Raw genomic sequence first — 17,018 nt, 5'->3', positions numbered from 1 at the left:
TGAATATGAATGAACAGATTTAGAAGAGATGTATTGATCTCTATCACCCCCATAAGGGAAGGTAAGAACATTTGAGAGTATTTTTGGAAAGTGTCTTCTCTCTCCGTCTGCTCTGTTCAGAGGTAACGGCAGGAGAGATGAAGAACGAGAGGAGAGAAGAGGTGGTGGTGTAGGAAGGATACTGATACATATTACCAGTCAGTCTGTCTGTAGTGCCTGGGGGAATAGGAATGAGGACACAGAATGAGACTGCCATTGATCCACATTGATCCAAATGGAGAGCCAGCCTTTATTTGTTTTTAGAGGAAGAGCAGGGCAAAAGTCTGTGTTCATGAATCTATTTCTGTGTCTATGAAAATGTCAATGTTCTGTCGTCGAGGGGCTATTCTGAGGGTATTGGTTATAATGGCCTGAATTAGCTCTGACACATTTAGCACGTTCAACTGTCATGCAGCTTGCTTTTTATTAGATTCCGTTTTCTCATTCATTACTGTGCCAGTCGAGATGGTTTCGTATATGTCACGACATACAAGAGCAGCATTTACAATTGCACACTCTTATTTGATGTCTCTGAAATGAACTTGTCCGCCCTGCAAAGCAGTTGATTCACAATGAATACAAATGTGACTGCATACTTCTAATTTAGGTGTTCGTGCAGGCTTGGTGTCATACACGCTCAGTGCTGTACATTCATATTCTATTGCCTTTATATGGAAATAGTAATAACGTTTGCATATATTCTTGTTTTAGCACTTTCTGCCAGTCGAACTCCATGTGGGTCGTTCCACCAATTCGGTGCCTTTTGAGAAGTGTAACTTGGTCAATTATTTTTAGGTTTCACTTAATTGTTACATTCTGTCATACAGAGCACATGTTCAACACAAAAACACGTTTTCCCCATCTCAAGAGGCGGAATTTAAAAAACAAGTTAAGTGCCTATTAAGTTTAAAATATAGTAACAGTGTTGACTGTACCAGGGTTGAGTTCTTTTTTTAATCAGCCACAAAGTCCCTTGGGACGGAGGAATGGAAGCATGTTGTGTACAACAGGGCGTGGCAATTGTTTAAAAGGGAATCATTTCACCGTGTTCAAATGAGAGCTCAGTTCACGTAACAGGGTTGACCTTAGAATGAGGGACAGATGTAAATGAATCACATGAAATACATAATTATCTTCAGGAATGACTGTCAAAGCAACAAAATTACTAGGCCTTTACAATGATGGTAAAACGTGAAGAAATGTTGGCATTACAAGTTAGTTCATTTTCCTAGAAGTAGCGTGACATTTCCTGTCAGGTGTCTGCTATCTTCAGAGGGCTAGCTACCCTTCACTGGTCTCCCCAAAGTTGATATATAGCTGTTATCTCCAGCTTGGCTGGGTGTGAGGTCAGGGAGCTTCAAATACCACCAGGCTTGGAGTTGAGGAGTTGTCAGGAAAGGAGAAAAAAAGCCAATGACTGTAGACATCAAGCCATCCCATCTCAGGGCGATGTGGCAGCAAAGCCCTCTGTGACATATCTGCTCAGCGCATGCCACACCGAAGCACCCAGACATAAAAAAATAAAGACCCAATTCTCCGCACATCAAATGAGAGGACAAGCAGACAGCAGCTGACATTCCCCCGCCTCATAACGGGCAGTCTAAGCCCTAGATGTGTTTCGGCACATAGGTGTGCATGCAGTGACGTCTCCTTTATGGGCCCTGAAAAACCCTCTCCAGAGTCCCATTACCGTCGCAGATGGGATTTTATCAAGGTCTGTGCCTGGAGACTCATTGTGTGAACCAAAAGCTTTTCTCTCTGTGATGGTCCAAGCTCATGTTGAGGATGGCTCAGCCGTGGACCATTTCTCCAGAGAGTGTTGCATCATCATGGCCGTTGTTATATGTCTGTGCGTGTTTCCCTGGGGCTCAGCCACAGAGTAAAGTAAACTAATTGAATTGGTGTAAATGGAAAATAACTGGAAGTGCTCTGTCTTTCTCTCTCGGTCTCTATTTCTTTTTCTCTCTCCCTCCCTTTTTTTCTCTGTTTATATCTCTCTCATTTCACTTTTTCTCTCTCTGTTTCACACTCTGTCTCTCTCTCTCACACACACACGTACATCCATAGACAGTCCAAGAGGTGAGAGAGGAAAGGCTGTGGCATCGTTATGGTGTAAGGTATGTGAGTCTGTGTTCCTGCAGCACTGGCATCAGACAGAGACACGGGTCACAGTTATGACTCTGGACACCTATTACAGCTACACCGGGGAGAGGAGAGAATGCTGATGATCAATCGATCCATCTGTCTATAAATATTTCTATCTACAGTGAGCTCCATAAGTATTGTTTTGTATCTGTACTCAAGCACTTTGGATTTTAATTATACAATGATTATGGGGTTAAAGTGCAGACTGACAGCTTTGTTTTTAGGGTATTTTCCTCCATATCTGGTGAACCGTTTAGAAATTACAGCACTTTTTGTACGTAGTCCCCACATTTTATGGGACCAAACGTATTGGGACAAATTCACTTACGTTTATTAAAGTAGCCAAACGTTTCGTATTTGGTCCCATATTCCTAGCACGATATGACTATATCAAGCTTGTAACTCTACCAACTTGTTGGATGCATTTGTTTTTTGTTTTTGTTTCTAAACACTTCTACATTAATGTGGACTCTACCATGATTGGACGCTACCTCTCACCATTACAATAACAACAGATTAGCATGTCTTAGAGGAATATCAATCAATCAAATGTATTTATAGAGTGCGCACTTTAACCTCAGTCATTGTATCATTTCTAATCCAAAGCGCTGGAGTACAGAGTCAAAACAACAAATTGGTTACTGTAACAATACTTTTGGAGCTCACTGTATCTTTATGTCAATATGGTTAGCTGGTGGCCTGTTTGTCTAGCTGCATCAAACTGTTCATCTTTACTTGCATGCAGTGCTGTAAAGTACTTAAATAGTACTTTGAAGTATTTTTACTTAAGTCATTTTTGGGGGTATCTGTACTTTACTTCACTATTTATATTTTTGAAAACTTACATTCCTAAAGAAAATGTCCTTCTTACCCAATACATTTTCACTGACACCCAAAAGTACTGATTTCCATTTTGAATGACAAGCAGGACAGGAACATTGTCTAATTCACACACTTTTCAAGAGACCATCCCTGGTCATCTTACTGCCTCTGATCTGGCTGACTCACTAAACACATGCTTCGTTTGTAAATTATGTCTGAGTGTTGTAGTGTGCCCATGGCTTATCCGTAAATAAAAAATAAAGAAAATTGTGCTGTCTATTTGGCCTAATATAAGGAATTTTAAATGATTTTTACTTTAACTTTTGATACTTAAATATATTTAGAACCTAATACTTTTAGACTTTAACTCAAGTAGTATTTTACTGGGTGACTTGAGTCATTTTCTATTAAGGTATCTTTACTTTTACCCAAGTGCTTGCCAGTTGATTCTAATTTCAAAAAGTGTAAATATTCATCCTTTTTGAAATGGTCCTCTGGTTGTGAACCAACACTGCAAATAACTGCATAAATAATATTTAGAAAAACTGCTGAGATTCATGGAACTTGAATTATAATTCCATTTTGATAAAACTGTTTGTTTTCTGAAACGTCAACAGTTTCCATGGCGTCAAATTGATCATTTTCTTTCCCTCACTGGAGACTGAGAGGGGCTCACCAAATTGCTGTGGTGACAGGGGGGAAGGACCATGGAAATCCACACAGCCCAAATTGAGTTATGATTGCAAGTAGAGCACAAATACTTCTTCTTCCTCCCCAGATATTAGTTATGGTAAGTTTAGAGCTGATTCTGTAGCGGGGGGAGATGCGATATGGCTCCACTGCTGTAATTGTGTTATAAAAAGCCATTATACCTCTATTTCTTCTTATTGGAGTCCCACAATATTGCTCATCATGGCCTGTCTCTTTACATTTGTCAGATTGGGACTGCAGGGATGGCTGTTCTGTAATGGACATCAGGGATGGAGAGGCCACCAGCCTAATTCTACTCTCTGGTATAGCCCTGTTGTAGGCTGCAGCAGACCGGCTCCGTCCGTAGCCCAGAGAAACACCATCATCCACCAAAGCCAAGACGGATACTCCTCACATTGATTGTGACTGAGACTGAAAATAATTCTCACTTTAAGCACTTTTTCCTCATCAGTAGGTGGGTGGACAGCATCATCACTTTGAGGATTTGATAGCGCCATGTCTCTGTGAGAGATCCTAGGCGCAATCACTTTACCAGGAGGGTATTATGACTGAGAGAGAGAGTGCTGATGTGGTGATAGTCCAGGCTTTGACAGGCGATGCTGTGTCTGAAGTCTATTCCTCTGATAGTTCAGTCTAGGGTGCAGTGTTTTGTCAGCTATTCTTCCTGGTGTGGATGCCCTCCTCCGATGCACCTTATACTCTGTCGGAGCTTGATATGAGTGAATTGGGTGTAGCCAAGGTCTGACAAGCCAAAATGGTGATTCATAGGACAGAATTACTTCTCCAGAGATAAGTTGCCATTTGCCATCTCCAGGTCCCTCAATCGCTTAATAAAGCCCTCCTCTGGCTGGCTGTTCCCTGGGACACTGAATCAAACCTGCCTGCTGGGGCTCACAACTTTCAGTGAAAATCATGTATTCAGCAATTCAATCTACACTGAACAAAAATATATACGCAATGTAAAGTGTTGGTCCCATGTTTAATGAGTTGAAATAAAAGATCCCACACAATTTTTCCACATGCACAAGAAGCTTATTTCTCAACTTTTGTGGACAAATTTGTAAACATCCCTGTTAGTGAGCATTTCTCCTTTGCCAAGATAATCCAGACAGATGTGGCATATCAAGAAGCTGATTAAGCAGCATGATCATTACACAGGTGCACCTTGTGCTGGGGACAATAAAAGGCTGCTCTAAAATGTGCGGTTTTGTCACAACACAGTGCCACAAGTTTTTAGGGGGCGTGCAATTGGAATGTACATGTTGCGTTTATAATTTTGTTCATTATACATTAATTGTCAAAAAGGAAAAACCCTGGAAACTTGAAAATAAAGGTTGATTCTGGTCATGTATTTCATTAACATGGGCATCAATACAGTACCATGAAGCTATAATACTAGAGTTATGTTTTAAATTCAACTATATCCCCCTGTAAATAAACAACTGAATTCTCTATCCTGATTTTCTGTGATAAAAGTGTAATGTGTAGGATTCAGTCTCAACAAGATGGGTACAACAAACAAAGCACACAGATGAATACATTTCCATTGTCCCCTCTGGCCTGCTACTGCCACAGACTACTCAGTAGCAGTCCTTGCTCACTGGGTGAGCTAAGCGATTCTGCTAAGGTCAGGACTGCCAGTATCCTACCTCCTCCTTGCTTCGTCTCACTGAAATGAAAACAAGTATTCATTACAGAGCAACTGACCATGGGCTTTGTGGCAGCCTTCCTGCTATTCCCCCCAGATCTAACTTGGAGAAAATTAGATCTGGAAAGGAAATAGAATTCTCATATACAAAAAATAAACAAACAACCTGAAACAAATGTGTGTGTGTGTGTGCATTGCATTGCGTGCAGGACCAAGAAGGAGGAGGTGGGAGTAGTGAAATGATCTACACGTTGCAATTTCTTTGCCTCTCAGTGAGGTGTGATTGTGGTAAATGAAAAAAAGACGACAGAATTACCTCTCCACTCTGACACTAATGGTCCTAAGCACACTGCATGTGAGACGAGTGTTTCCAATCAGTGCTTTCGATGGTAATGTGACATTTATTTTGTTAGAGCACACAGATACCATTGAGGAACGTATTCAGACGAACAGTCCACGACATTGTTAAATTTCCATTAAGAGCATGAAAAAACAACATTCTCAATCTATTTTGAATTCCCATTGTCAACTTTGAAATGTTCAGGGCATCTTTGTCATTTTAGCATGTGGTTCAAAAGTAAGCTATAGTTGAATGTTTTTTTTTAAATACACTGCCATTCTAAAGTTTAGAAATGTCCTTGTTTTTGAAAGAAAAGCACATTTTCTGGTCCATTAAGATAACATCCAATTGATCAGAAATACAGTGTAGATATTGTTAATGTTGTAAATGACTATTGTAGCTGGAAATGGCAGATTTTTAATGGAGTGTCTACATAGGCGTACAGCGGCCCATTATCAGCAACCATCACTCCTGTGTTCCAATGGCACATTGTGTTAGCTAATCCAAGTTTATAATTTTAAAAGGCCAATTGATCATTAGAAAACCCTTTTGCAATTATGTTAGCACAGCTTAAAACTGTTGTACTGATTAAAGAAGCAATACAACTGGCCTTCTTTAGACTAGAACCCATTTGTGGGTTCGATTACAGGCTCAAAATGGCCAGAAACAAAGGACTTTCTTCTTTAACTCGTCAGTCTATTCTTGTTCTGAGAAATTAATTATATTCCATGCAAGAAACTGGGGCACCGGGGCTTCCCACTCCTCTTTCTATTCTGGTTAGAGCCTATTTGTGCTGTTCTGTGAAGGGAGTAGTACACAGCGTTGTATGAGATCTTCAGTTTCTTGGCATTTTCTCGCATGGATTAGCCTTCATTTCTCAGAACAAGAATAGACTGACGAGTTAAAGAAGAAAGTTCTTTGTTTCTGGACATTTTGAGCCTGTGATCGAATCCACAAATGCTGATGCTCCAGATATTCAACTAGTCTAATATAAACAAGGCTATAAATGCAATGTAAAAACTATTGGTCGCTAAATCTGGAGAAATGAATGACCATGTAAAAAATTGTTGGTCACTAAATCCGGCTAGAAAGACCGTGTAAAAACGGTTGGCAGGTATGCCCTTAGTCGTCTGAGCGGTCGGCTGTGAATACCCTCACCTACTATATACTTATAACTGATTGGTTGGTCCTGCCCACTATAGTGCTGTCCAGTTAGAACATGATGTTGAGGTCCATCACAAACACACACAGCTGTTTCCATTTGAAGATGTTCATATGACTGTGGTAATCCGAATGACTTGCAATCTTGTTGTGGTTATTTCGATGCAACATTCAGACATTCGTGTTACTATCGACGACAAAGAAGTTCTCAGAAACATGTCTTCTCCCTCAGACGACGATAACACTGACCTGAGTAGGCGGATTCAGTGTCCAGTTGCTCATTTCCAAGCGATCTGATTGGTTGGAATGGCAGGGCTACGATGGGTGAGGGATAACTAAGGTGGTGGGCTGAGCAGCCAAACTAATGGGATTTATGGGAAACTGAAGGGACTGTGAGGGGAAGTTAGGTAGAGAGGAGAGGAGCAGGACAGCATTTTCTTACGTGCAGTGTAGACAACTTTCAACTGTCAAAGACATCAAAAGCATTCCAAGGTCAAAAGTATTAATTACATGTAAAATAGACAAGTCATGGCTTCACATCAAGAAAAATAAATGCCAGTGATTTACTGCAAATGTAATGGGAAAGACAGCCATTCCAGCATTAGCATGTATGCCCTATGTCTGCCTTTCATGCTGTGGGATGAGAAGCCTCTGTTGCTCTACCTGAACCTATGAATTGGAATTGAGTCACAGACACTGAGTGCATACCTTTATCGCTCTGCAGAAATCGAAGTGCTGGAGAATATTCCAGCACACTCACTCCAGGGACCACTGTTTTTTTTCGTGCTAAATTCCAGCAAAATCTCTGCTCCCATCTCTCACCCCATACTATCTTGCCAATTTTCTGCATCTGTAGATCTGACATGTTTCATGCGTTTGCCGCCTCACTGCAGGGGCCCGAGCTGGCTGCCACCGGTCCTGTGCCTTGTGTCGGAGACGCACGAGATGCCCTCGGACATTTTCTGCTCGGCGGTGCCCAGTGTCCTCCGAGTGGTCCTGTAATTAGCTCTCCTGTGTTTACCCCCACTTTCTGCTGAGGGAGAGAGAGTGTGCAGGGCCATATTCAAAAATGTACCAGGCAAAAGGTCAACAGAGGAGCTCTCTGGACCGCAAATTAAACAGGAGGGCCGTCCTGTGATCTGAATGAGTGATGAGGGAGGCTGTTGAATTAAAACTTCATATCTTGAAGATTCCAACTAGGTTTATATCAGGCTGTATGGTGTTCTGATGTTCCTATCATTCTGTTCTATATGCTGTACAGCTCTAGCATCATGTTCCTCAGTCGTACATCTCTTAGCAATCATCCAGTCCAATAGCATCAGAGAGGACATGCTCTTCCCTCCATGTGACTGGACTCAAAGTAAAGTGAGATTTATTTATTTTTAGTATTTTTTTCACCTTTATTTAACCAGGTAGGCTAGTTGAGAGCAAGTTCTCATTTGCAACTGCGACCTGGCCAAGATAAAGCGTAGCAATTCGACACATACAACAACAGAGTACACATGGAATAAACAAAACATACAGTCAATAATACAGTAGAACAAAAGAAAACAAAAAGTCTATATACAGTGAGTGCAAATGAGGTAAGTTAAGGAAATAAATAGGCCATGGTGGCGAAGTAATTACAATATAGCAATTAAACACTGGAATGGTAGATCGGCAGAAGATGAATGTGCAGGTAGAGATACTGGGGAGCAAAATAAATAAATAAATACAGTATGGGGATGAGGTAGTTGGATGGGCTATTTACAGATGAGCTATGTACAGGTGCAGTGATCTGTGAGCTGCTCTGACAGCGGATGCTTAAAGCTAGAGAGGGAGATGTGAGTCTCCAGCTTCAGAGATTTTTGCAATTCGTTCCAGTCATGGGCAGCAGAGAACTGGAAGGAAAGACAACCAAAGGAGGAATTGGCTTTGGGTGTGACCAGTGAGATATACCTGCTGGAGCGCGTGCTACGAGTGGGTGCTGCTATGGTGACCAGTGAGCTGAGATAAGGCGGAGCTTTACCTAGCAGAGACTTGTAGATAACCTGTAGCCAGTGGGGGTGACAAGCACCATTTACATTATGAACAAAGAAAGGTATTTAAAACTGCATACTATGTATATTCATTTATTAATTATAGTAGGACTGTTATAATTGTATTTAGTATAATATGTTACATTAAGTTACATTATGAATGGAATAGCGGTCGTATAATATCATACAAATTAGAGGATGTTATCATACGTCTTGGAGCAGAAATGGTACTAGTTGTCTTTTTCTGAAACCAGGTTGCTTGTTGCATTCTATCAACAAAGAAGAATTGTGGGAATGGTTAGCAAAAATGCTACAGTTGTCCCCGAAGCGATTTGAACATAGACGATTATGGATTACGCTGACCCATCCTCCCCAACCAACCACACAACTTTAGTTTCTGCCTAAAGTAACTAGACTGTTAGTAGGTATCATACTTCTTGGAAATGCTTAGAAATAAACACAGGACCTTGTCTTTCAAAGATAATTCGAAAAATCCAAATAACTTCACAGATCTTCATTGTAAAAGGTTTAAACACTGTTTCCCATGCTTGTTCAATGAACCATAAACAATTAATGAACATGCACCTGTGGAACAGTCGTTAAGACACTTAAAGCTTACAGATGGTAGGCAATTAAGGTCACAGTTATGAAAACTTAGGACACTAAAGAGGTCTTTCTGCTGACTCCGAAAAACAACAAAAGAAAGATGCCCAGGGTCCCTGCTCATCTGCGTGAACATGCCTTTAGGCATGCTGCAAGGAGACGAGAGGACTGCAGATGTGGCCAGGGCAATACATTGCAATGTCCGTACTGTGAGACGCCTAAGACAGAGCTACAGGGAGACAGGACGGACAGCTGATCGTCCTCGCAGTGGCAGACCACGTGTAACAACACCTGCACAGGATCGGTACATCCGAACATCACACCTGCGGGACAGGTACAGGATGGTAACAACAACTGACAGAGTTACAACAGGAACGCACAATCCCTCCATCAGTGCTCAGACTGTCCGCAATAGGCTGAGAGAGGCTTGACTGATGGGCACAAACCCACAGTCGCTGGACCAGACAGGATTGGCAAAAAGTGCTCTTCACTGACGAGTTGCGGTTTTGTCTCACCAGGGGTGATGGTCGGATTCGCGTTTATCATCGAAGGAATGAGTGTACCACGGAGGCCTGTACTCTGGAGCGGGATCAATTTGGAGGTGGAGGGTCCGTCATGATCTGGGGCGGCGTGTCACAGCATCATCGGACTAAGCTTGTTGTCATTGCATGCAATCTCAACGCTGTGCGTTACAGGGAAGACATCCTCCTCCGTCATGTGGTACCCTTCCTGCAGGCTCATCCTGACATAACCCTCCAGCATGACAATGCCACCAGCCATACTGCCTGTTCTGTGTGTGATTTCCTGCAAGACAGGAATGTCAGTGTTCTGCCATAGCCAGCGAAGAGCCTGGATCTCAATCCCATTGAGCACGTCTGAGACCTGTTGGATCGGAGGGTGAGGGCTAGGGCCATTCCCCCCAGAAATGTCCGGGAACTTGCAGGTGCCTTGGTGGAAGAGTGGGGTAACATCTCACAGGAAGAACTGGCAAATCTGGTGCAGTCCATGAGGAGGAGATGCACTGCAGTACTTAATGCAGCTGGTGACCACACCAGATACTGACTGTTACTTTTGACCCCCCCTTTGTTCTTTGACACATTATTCCATTTCTGTTAGTTACATTTCTGCAGAACTTGGTAAGTTTGTCTCAATTGTTGAATCTTGATATATTCATACAAATATTTACACAAGTTAAGTTTGCTGAAAATAAACACAGTTGACAGTGAGAGGATGTTTCTTTTTTTGCTGAGTTTACATAAAGTATGTTTTGTATGGCTCTGAGGCCAAGCTAACATTTGATGTTCAGGACGATGTATGCATGTTACATCTTGAATTAAGACGTTAGCATGGGTTTCAATGAATATAGGTTCTTGTGACTCTAGTAGTATTCTTCTTGATGTAAATATTGTACATGCTATTGTTATTTTTTTATTCAAGAAAAATCCATTGAGACCATGGTCTCAGTCCCAAGGGTGCCCTGATCACAACAATACAACAACCAATACAATGTAAAACAAAACAGTAATCAATACCAAACACAACCTTTATGAAAAACACATTTTTCCAGCAGTGAGGTGGATTTACTTAATTCGGTGGAGACCTCGAGTTACCCATTCCCAGGGTTGGTTATGGCAACTTACGTTTTTATACTTCAACAACAAGTTAGGTGATTCGGAAGCTTGTGTAGTAGAGCTTTGTAAACAATAAGGGAATAGTGAAGTGATCTACGGGACTTTAATGAGGACCAGCCAACATTTTGATACAGGATGCAGTGAGGGATATTAAAACTGTCCACTGTTATCACGGCTGTCTTCGTCCTCCTCATCTGACGAGGAGAAGCGAGAAGGATCGGAGGACCAACACGCAGCATGGTAAGTGTTCGTCATTTTAATTGAAAAAACTGAACACTACAAAACAACAAAATGACAACCGTGAAGCTAATAAACAATAGTGCTGATGCAAAAACTACACATAGACAATCACCCACAATGACAAAACAGGCTACCTAAATATGGTTTCCAATCAGAGACAACGACTAACACCTGCCTCTGATTGAGAACCATATCAGGCCAAACACAGAAATAGACAAACTAGACATACAACATAGAATGCCCACTCAGATCACACCCTGACCAAACAAAACCTATAAACATATAAAGCAAACTATGGTCAGGGCGTGACAGTATCCCCCCCCCCCCCCCCCCCCAAGGTGCAGACTCCGGCCGCAAAACCTGAACCTATAGGGGAGGGTCTGGGTGGGCATCTGTCCGCGGTGGCGGCTCTGGCGCTGGACGTGGACCCCACTCCACCATAGTCTTAGTCCGCTTCTGTGACCCTCGCCACCGACCTTGGACTGGAAACCCTACTAAAGGGCCCCACTGGACTGAGGGGCAGCTCGGGACTGAGGGGCAGCTCGGGACTGAAGGGTAGCTCGGGACTGAGGGGTAGCTCAGGACTGAAGGGTAGCTCAGGGCTGGCTGGCGGCTCTGGCAGCTCCTGGCTGGCTGGCGGCTCTGGCAGCTGCTGGCTGGCGGCTCTGGCAGCTCCTGGCTGGCTGGCGGCTCTGGCAGCTCCTGGCTGGCTGGCGGCTCTGGCAGGTCCTGGCTGGCTGACGGCTCTGGCAGGTCCTGGCTGGCTGACGGCTCTGGCCGGTCCTGGCTGACTGACGGCTCTGGCAGGTCCTGGCTGACTGACTGACGGCTTTGGCAGGTCCTGGCTGACTGACGGCTCAGGACAGACTGGCGGCTCTGGCGGCTCAGAACAGACTGGCGGCTCTGGCGGCTCAGGACAGACGGGCGGCTCTGGCGGCTCAGGACAGATGGGCGGCTCTGGCGGCTCTGGACAGACGGGAGACTCTGGCGGCTCTGGACAGATGGGAGACTCTGGCGGCTCTGGACAGACGGGAGACTCTGGCAGCTCTGGACAGACGGGAGACTCTGGCGGCTCTGGACAGACGGGAGACTCTGGCGGCTCTGGACAGACGGGAGACTCTGGCAGCTCTGGACAGACGGGAGATTCTGGCAGCTCTGGACAGACGGGAGACTCTGGCGGCTCAGGACAGACGGGAGACTCTGGCAGCTCTGGACAGACGGGAGATTCTGGCAGCTCTGGACAGACGGGAGACTCTGGCAGCTCTGGACAGACGGGAGACTCTGGCAGCTCTGGACAGACGGGAGACTCTGGCAGCTCTGGACAGACGGGAGACTCAGGTGGCTCAGGACAGGAGGAGGGCTCTGGCAGCACTGGAGAGGAGGAAGGCTCAGGCAGCGCTGGACAGGCGGGAGACTCAGGCGGCTCAGGACAGGAGGAAGGCTCTGGCAGCACTGGAGAGGAGGAAGCACCTGTAGGCAGAAGACGGAGAGACAGCCTGGTGCGGGGGGTAGCCACCGGAGGGCTGGTGCGTGGAGGTGGCACTGGATAGACCGGACCGTGCAGGCGCACTGGAGCTCTTGAGCACCGAGCCTGCCCAACCTTACCTGGTTGCATGCTCCCGGTAGCCAGGCCTGTGCGGCAAGGTGGAATAGCCCGCACTGGGCTGTGCTGGCGAACCGGGGACACCATGCGTAAGGCTGGTGCCATGTACGCCGGCCCAAGGAGATGCGCTGAAGACCAGATGCGTAGAGCCAGCTTCATGGCACCTGGCTCGATGCCCACTCTAGCCCGGCCAATACGAGGAGCTGGAATGTACCGCACCGGGCTATGCACCCACCGGGGACACCGTGCGCTCCACAGCCTAACACGGTGCCTGCCCGGTCCCTCTCGCTCTCCGGTAAGCACGGGGAGTTGGCGCAGGTCTCCTACATGGCTTCGCCACACTCCCCGTGTGCCACCCCTCATTTTGGGGCTGACTCTTGGGCTTCCAACCTCGCCGCCGTGCTGCCTCCTCATACCAGCGCCTCTCTGCCTTCGCTGCCTCCAGCTCTGCTTTGGGGCGGCGATATTCCCCTCGCTGTGCCCAGGGTCCTTTTCCGTCCAACTCATCCTCCCATGTCCATGAGTCTTGTGATGCTGGCCGCTGCTGCTGCTGCTGCTGCCCGTTACCACACCGCTTGGTCCGGTTGGGGTGGGTGATTCTGTCACGGCTGTCTTCGTCCTCCTCATCTGACAAGGAGAAGCGAGAAGGGTCGGAGGATCAATACGTAGCATGGTAAGTGTTCGTCATTTTATTTGAAAAAACGGAACACTACAAAACAACAAAATTACAACCATGACGCTAATAAACAATAGTGCTGACACAAACACTACACATAGACAATCACCCACAATGACACAACAGGCTACCTAAATATGGTTCCCAATCAGAGACAACAACTAACACCTGTCTCTGATTGGGAACCATATTTAGGTAGCCTGTTTTGTCATTGTGGGTTGTGGGTGATTGTCTATGTGTAGTGTTTGTGTCAGCACATTTCGTATATAGCGTCACGGTCGTTGTTCATTTATTGTTTTGTTCAGTTTACTTTGTGTTTTCGTCATCCATTAAAATGATGCATTCACACAACGCTGCGCTTTGGTCCGCTTCTTACGACGATCGTGACACCTGTGATAAAGCAAAGGGCTCTATGGGAGACGGTACCCAAAGGTTTAAGTGTAGTGGCTACTGCATTCCGGTAAATTGTGCCACCATAGTCAAGACCTGGCAGGAAAGGGGACTGTACAATCTGCTTCTTGCTATTATTTTAGAAGAAGCCCACTTTAAATCTTAGCTTTTTAACTAGCTTATCAGTATGTTTTTTATTGGCGGGAACCCGAACGATGATGTACACTATAACTCTGTTTTATACCACACTCCTAGTGATATCCAATTATCCTATTGATATCCTAGGAGTAATACCCCACTGGGCACAAATGGCAGTTCAATGTCTAGTTTTGATTAACATTTGATTTACAACTAATGTGTATTCAACGTGAAATTAACAACAGTTTTCCACATTGATTCAGCGTCATCACATAGATTTTGGGGGTTGAAATGACGTGGAAACAACGGGATTCAACCAGTTTTTGCCCTAGTAGGATAATGCTTCAGGGACCGAAAACCACTGACTTACCTTTTCTGTGTATCTGGTTAGGTTGATTCAGCCTCCACAAATGATGTGTAGACTGAGCTGTTACCACTGAATCCCATTCATTCACCTATTTTACAGAGTCATTGTTCCACGTTGCTCTCTCACAGGAAATGATGAAGGGTCTCAGTCGGTAAGGGTACCTCCCTATTACACACACAACTCAGCAATTTAACAGACACTCTCCCCTGACATAAAGACTCTATCTTACAATATTTTCTCATAAACCTGAGAAAATGGCAGTATCTAGCTGGTAATAATAGCTCCTCCTGCCATCTGTCAATGAGGAGACGAATAAACTGTGTGCAGACCCATAACAGGAAATAACAGGAGGTTGGTGGCACCTTAATTGGGGAGGACGGGCGAGTGGTAATAGCTGCAGCAGAATAAATGGAATGGTTTCAGATACATCAAACGGATGGTTTCCATGTGTTTGATGCCATTCCATTCTTTCCGTTCCAGCCATTATTATGAGCCGCCCTCCCCTCAGCAACCTCCACTGCAGGAAATGAATTTGAGAAAAAACATGTGTGTTTCAATTTTGCCACACTCCTTTTCTTTCTCACCTCACCTCATTTTCTCCAGAAGGAGAACAGAGAGAGAGAAGGGGAGAGAGAGAGAGAGAGAGAGAGAGATGGCAGGGCAGTCGGAGAGGTAGGCTACAGTTAATCTGGGCTGTAAATACCCCCAGAGAAAGGACATTGGCTCTCCAGTTGGGCACAGCAGATTAGCAGGGGTCTTTTTAACAAGCGCAGGTCTCCACACAAGCCCAGAAGTATTAGTTTCATCCTAGGTTCCGTCTGATGTCCTGCCATGTTGGAGTCATGCTTGAATGATGAATGAGGAGATTACAATTAGACAGACGTCTGCTTTTACTGTACGAGAACTTTTTCCCACAAGTGGCAGCCAGTGGCATGTATTCATGGATGCCAACGGAAGCCAGGTTTCCCAAAAAATGGACCAAAAATAATTGAAAAAACTACATAATTTATCTTTAGTCTCTCTCTGTTTTATAATTTTCCTTCAATTCGCAATAGGCTGAATGTATTTCACAGGAGAAAGCATCCGAGCGAATGAAACAGTTGGCCTCTGTTCCTCTACATGTAGGCCATCTATCTGATGCTGTCTGGTCCAAATGAGTATTACATCGTTGCCGCCCATAGCATTGAAGGTAAGGGAAGGTAGCAAGCATCTGGCCTCCCTTGACATAAAAATGTGCCAATCAGCGTTGAGCTCAACTTTGAATGGTCCTGGCGCATCAACAAAAAAAGTGCCAAGGGAAGCCAGGCTTGGATTTGGCGTCACTCCTATCAAATCCCATTGAGAGCATACGTCATTGACAGAAAAACTAGAATTGTTGCATCTCGTTGTGTTGTTGTCCTCTGGTGGCTAGCTAACTAGCTAAAATTGTCCCTTTCCTAAATTAGCCATGGGATGGAGATGGGGGTTTTGGACTTGTGGTTTTACTTAATTCTTCATACTAGCCAATGATTATAACAGTGATTCTGATCCAACCATTAATTCATACATTGTTATGCCCCTGGCCTGAGAGTATGGAAGTTCAATATGTAGCTAGATGTAGAAAGCTAATGTTAACTAGTTAACGTTGAGCATCAATGGAAGTTAGGCCAGCAAGCAACCATTTTAGCCAGGTAGTCTAGGACAACAAAAAATAAAAGTGTGTACTGTATGACAGCGTTTCTCTACAAGTACGGTGAGTCATGTTTTTTTTCTTGCACAAATGCGCACACACATACACACACATAGAAATCAGAACCATGGACAGCCACATATTTAGCTTATGTTGATTGGACTAAATTGTTTTGGTTATCTTTTAGTTGTCACTGTATTAGACTAAGAAGTGATTTAATGATGTTGAAGTTGAAATGTTGCTGGAATAATAGTATTTGTGACTTGTGGTTACTCTCTTTGGTTCTGAATCAATAGTTGTTTAGTGGTGTGAACATGTCGGAAACATTAACTTGCTTGACCATGCTGTAGGTCATGTAAATGTCTGTTACATGCAATATGTTTTGTGGACGTTGCTGGACAGAGGTTATTATCCGTGTGGTTGAATTTATTCTGCCACTGTCTTCTCATTGTCTCTAATTCAGTTAGATACATGCAAGAGTGTGCAAGGCGGTAATGAATGTGTCACTGTCTGTCATTTTGAGTACTCTAATTTGTCTCTCGACCTATGCGCCTACATTATAAACTTTAATTCGTAGGCTGGGTTGTAGCAACCTCAATGACGGGTATAGGGTCAATTTGAGTATCATGTAGTAGCCTAAAACGATCGATGTTACATCGAGCTGGGTGAATGGAATATGAAATAAGAAACAAGGCCAAAACCTTTTTTTTTTACATTCGTCCTGACTAGTCTTAAACGGCACTGATCGCCGCTGATATATACAGTGCCAGTCAAAAGTTTGGACACACCGACTCATTCAAGGGTTTTTCTTTATTTT

This window comes from Oncorhynchus mykiss, chromosome 4 (genome assembly GCF_057628025.1).
Source record: "Oncorhynchus mykiss isolate SJ-2025 chromosome 4, ASM5762802v1, whole genome shotgun sequence".
Classification (NCBI taxonomy): Eukaryota; Metazoa; Chordata; class Actinopteri; order Salmoniformes; family Salmonidae; genus Oncorhynchus; species Oncorhynchus mykiss.
Note: the sequence above shows the minus strand (reverse complement) of the source record.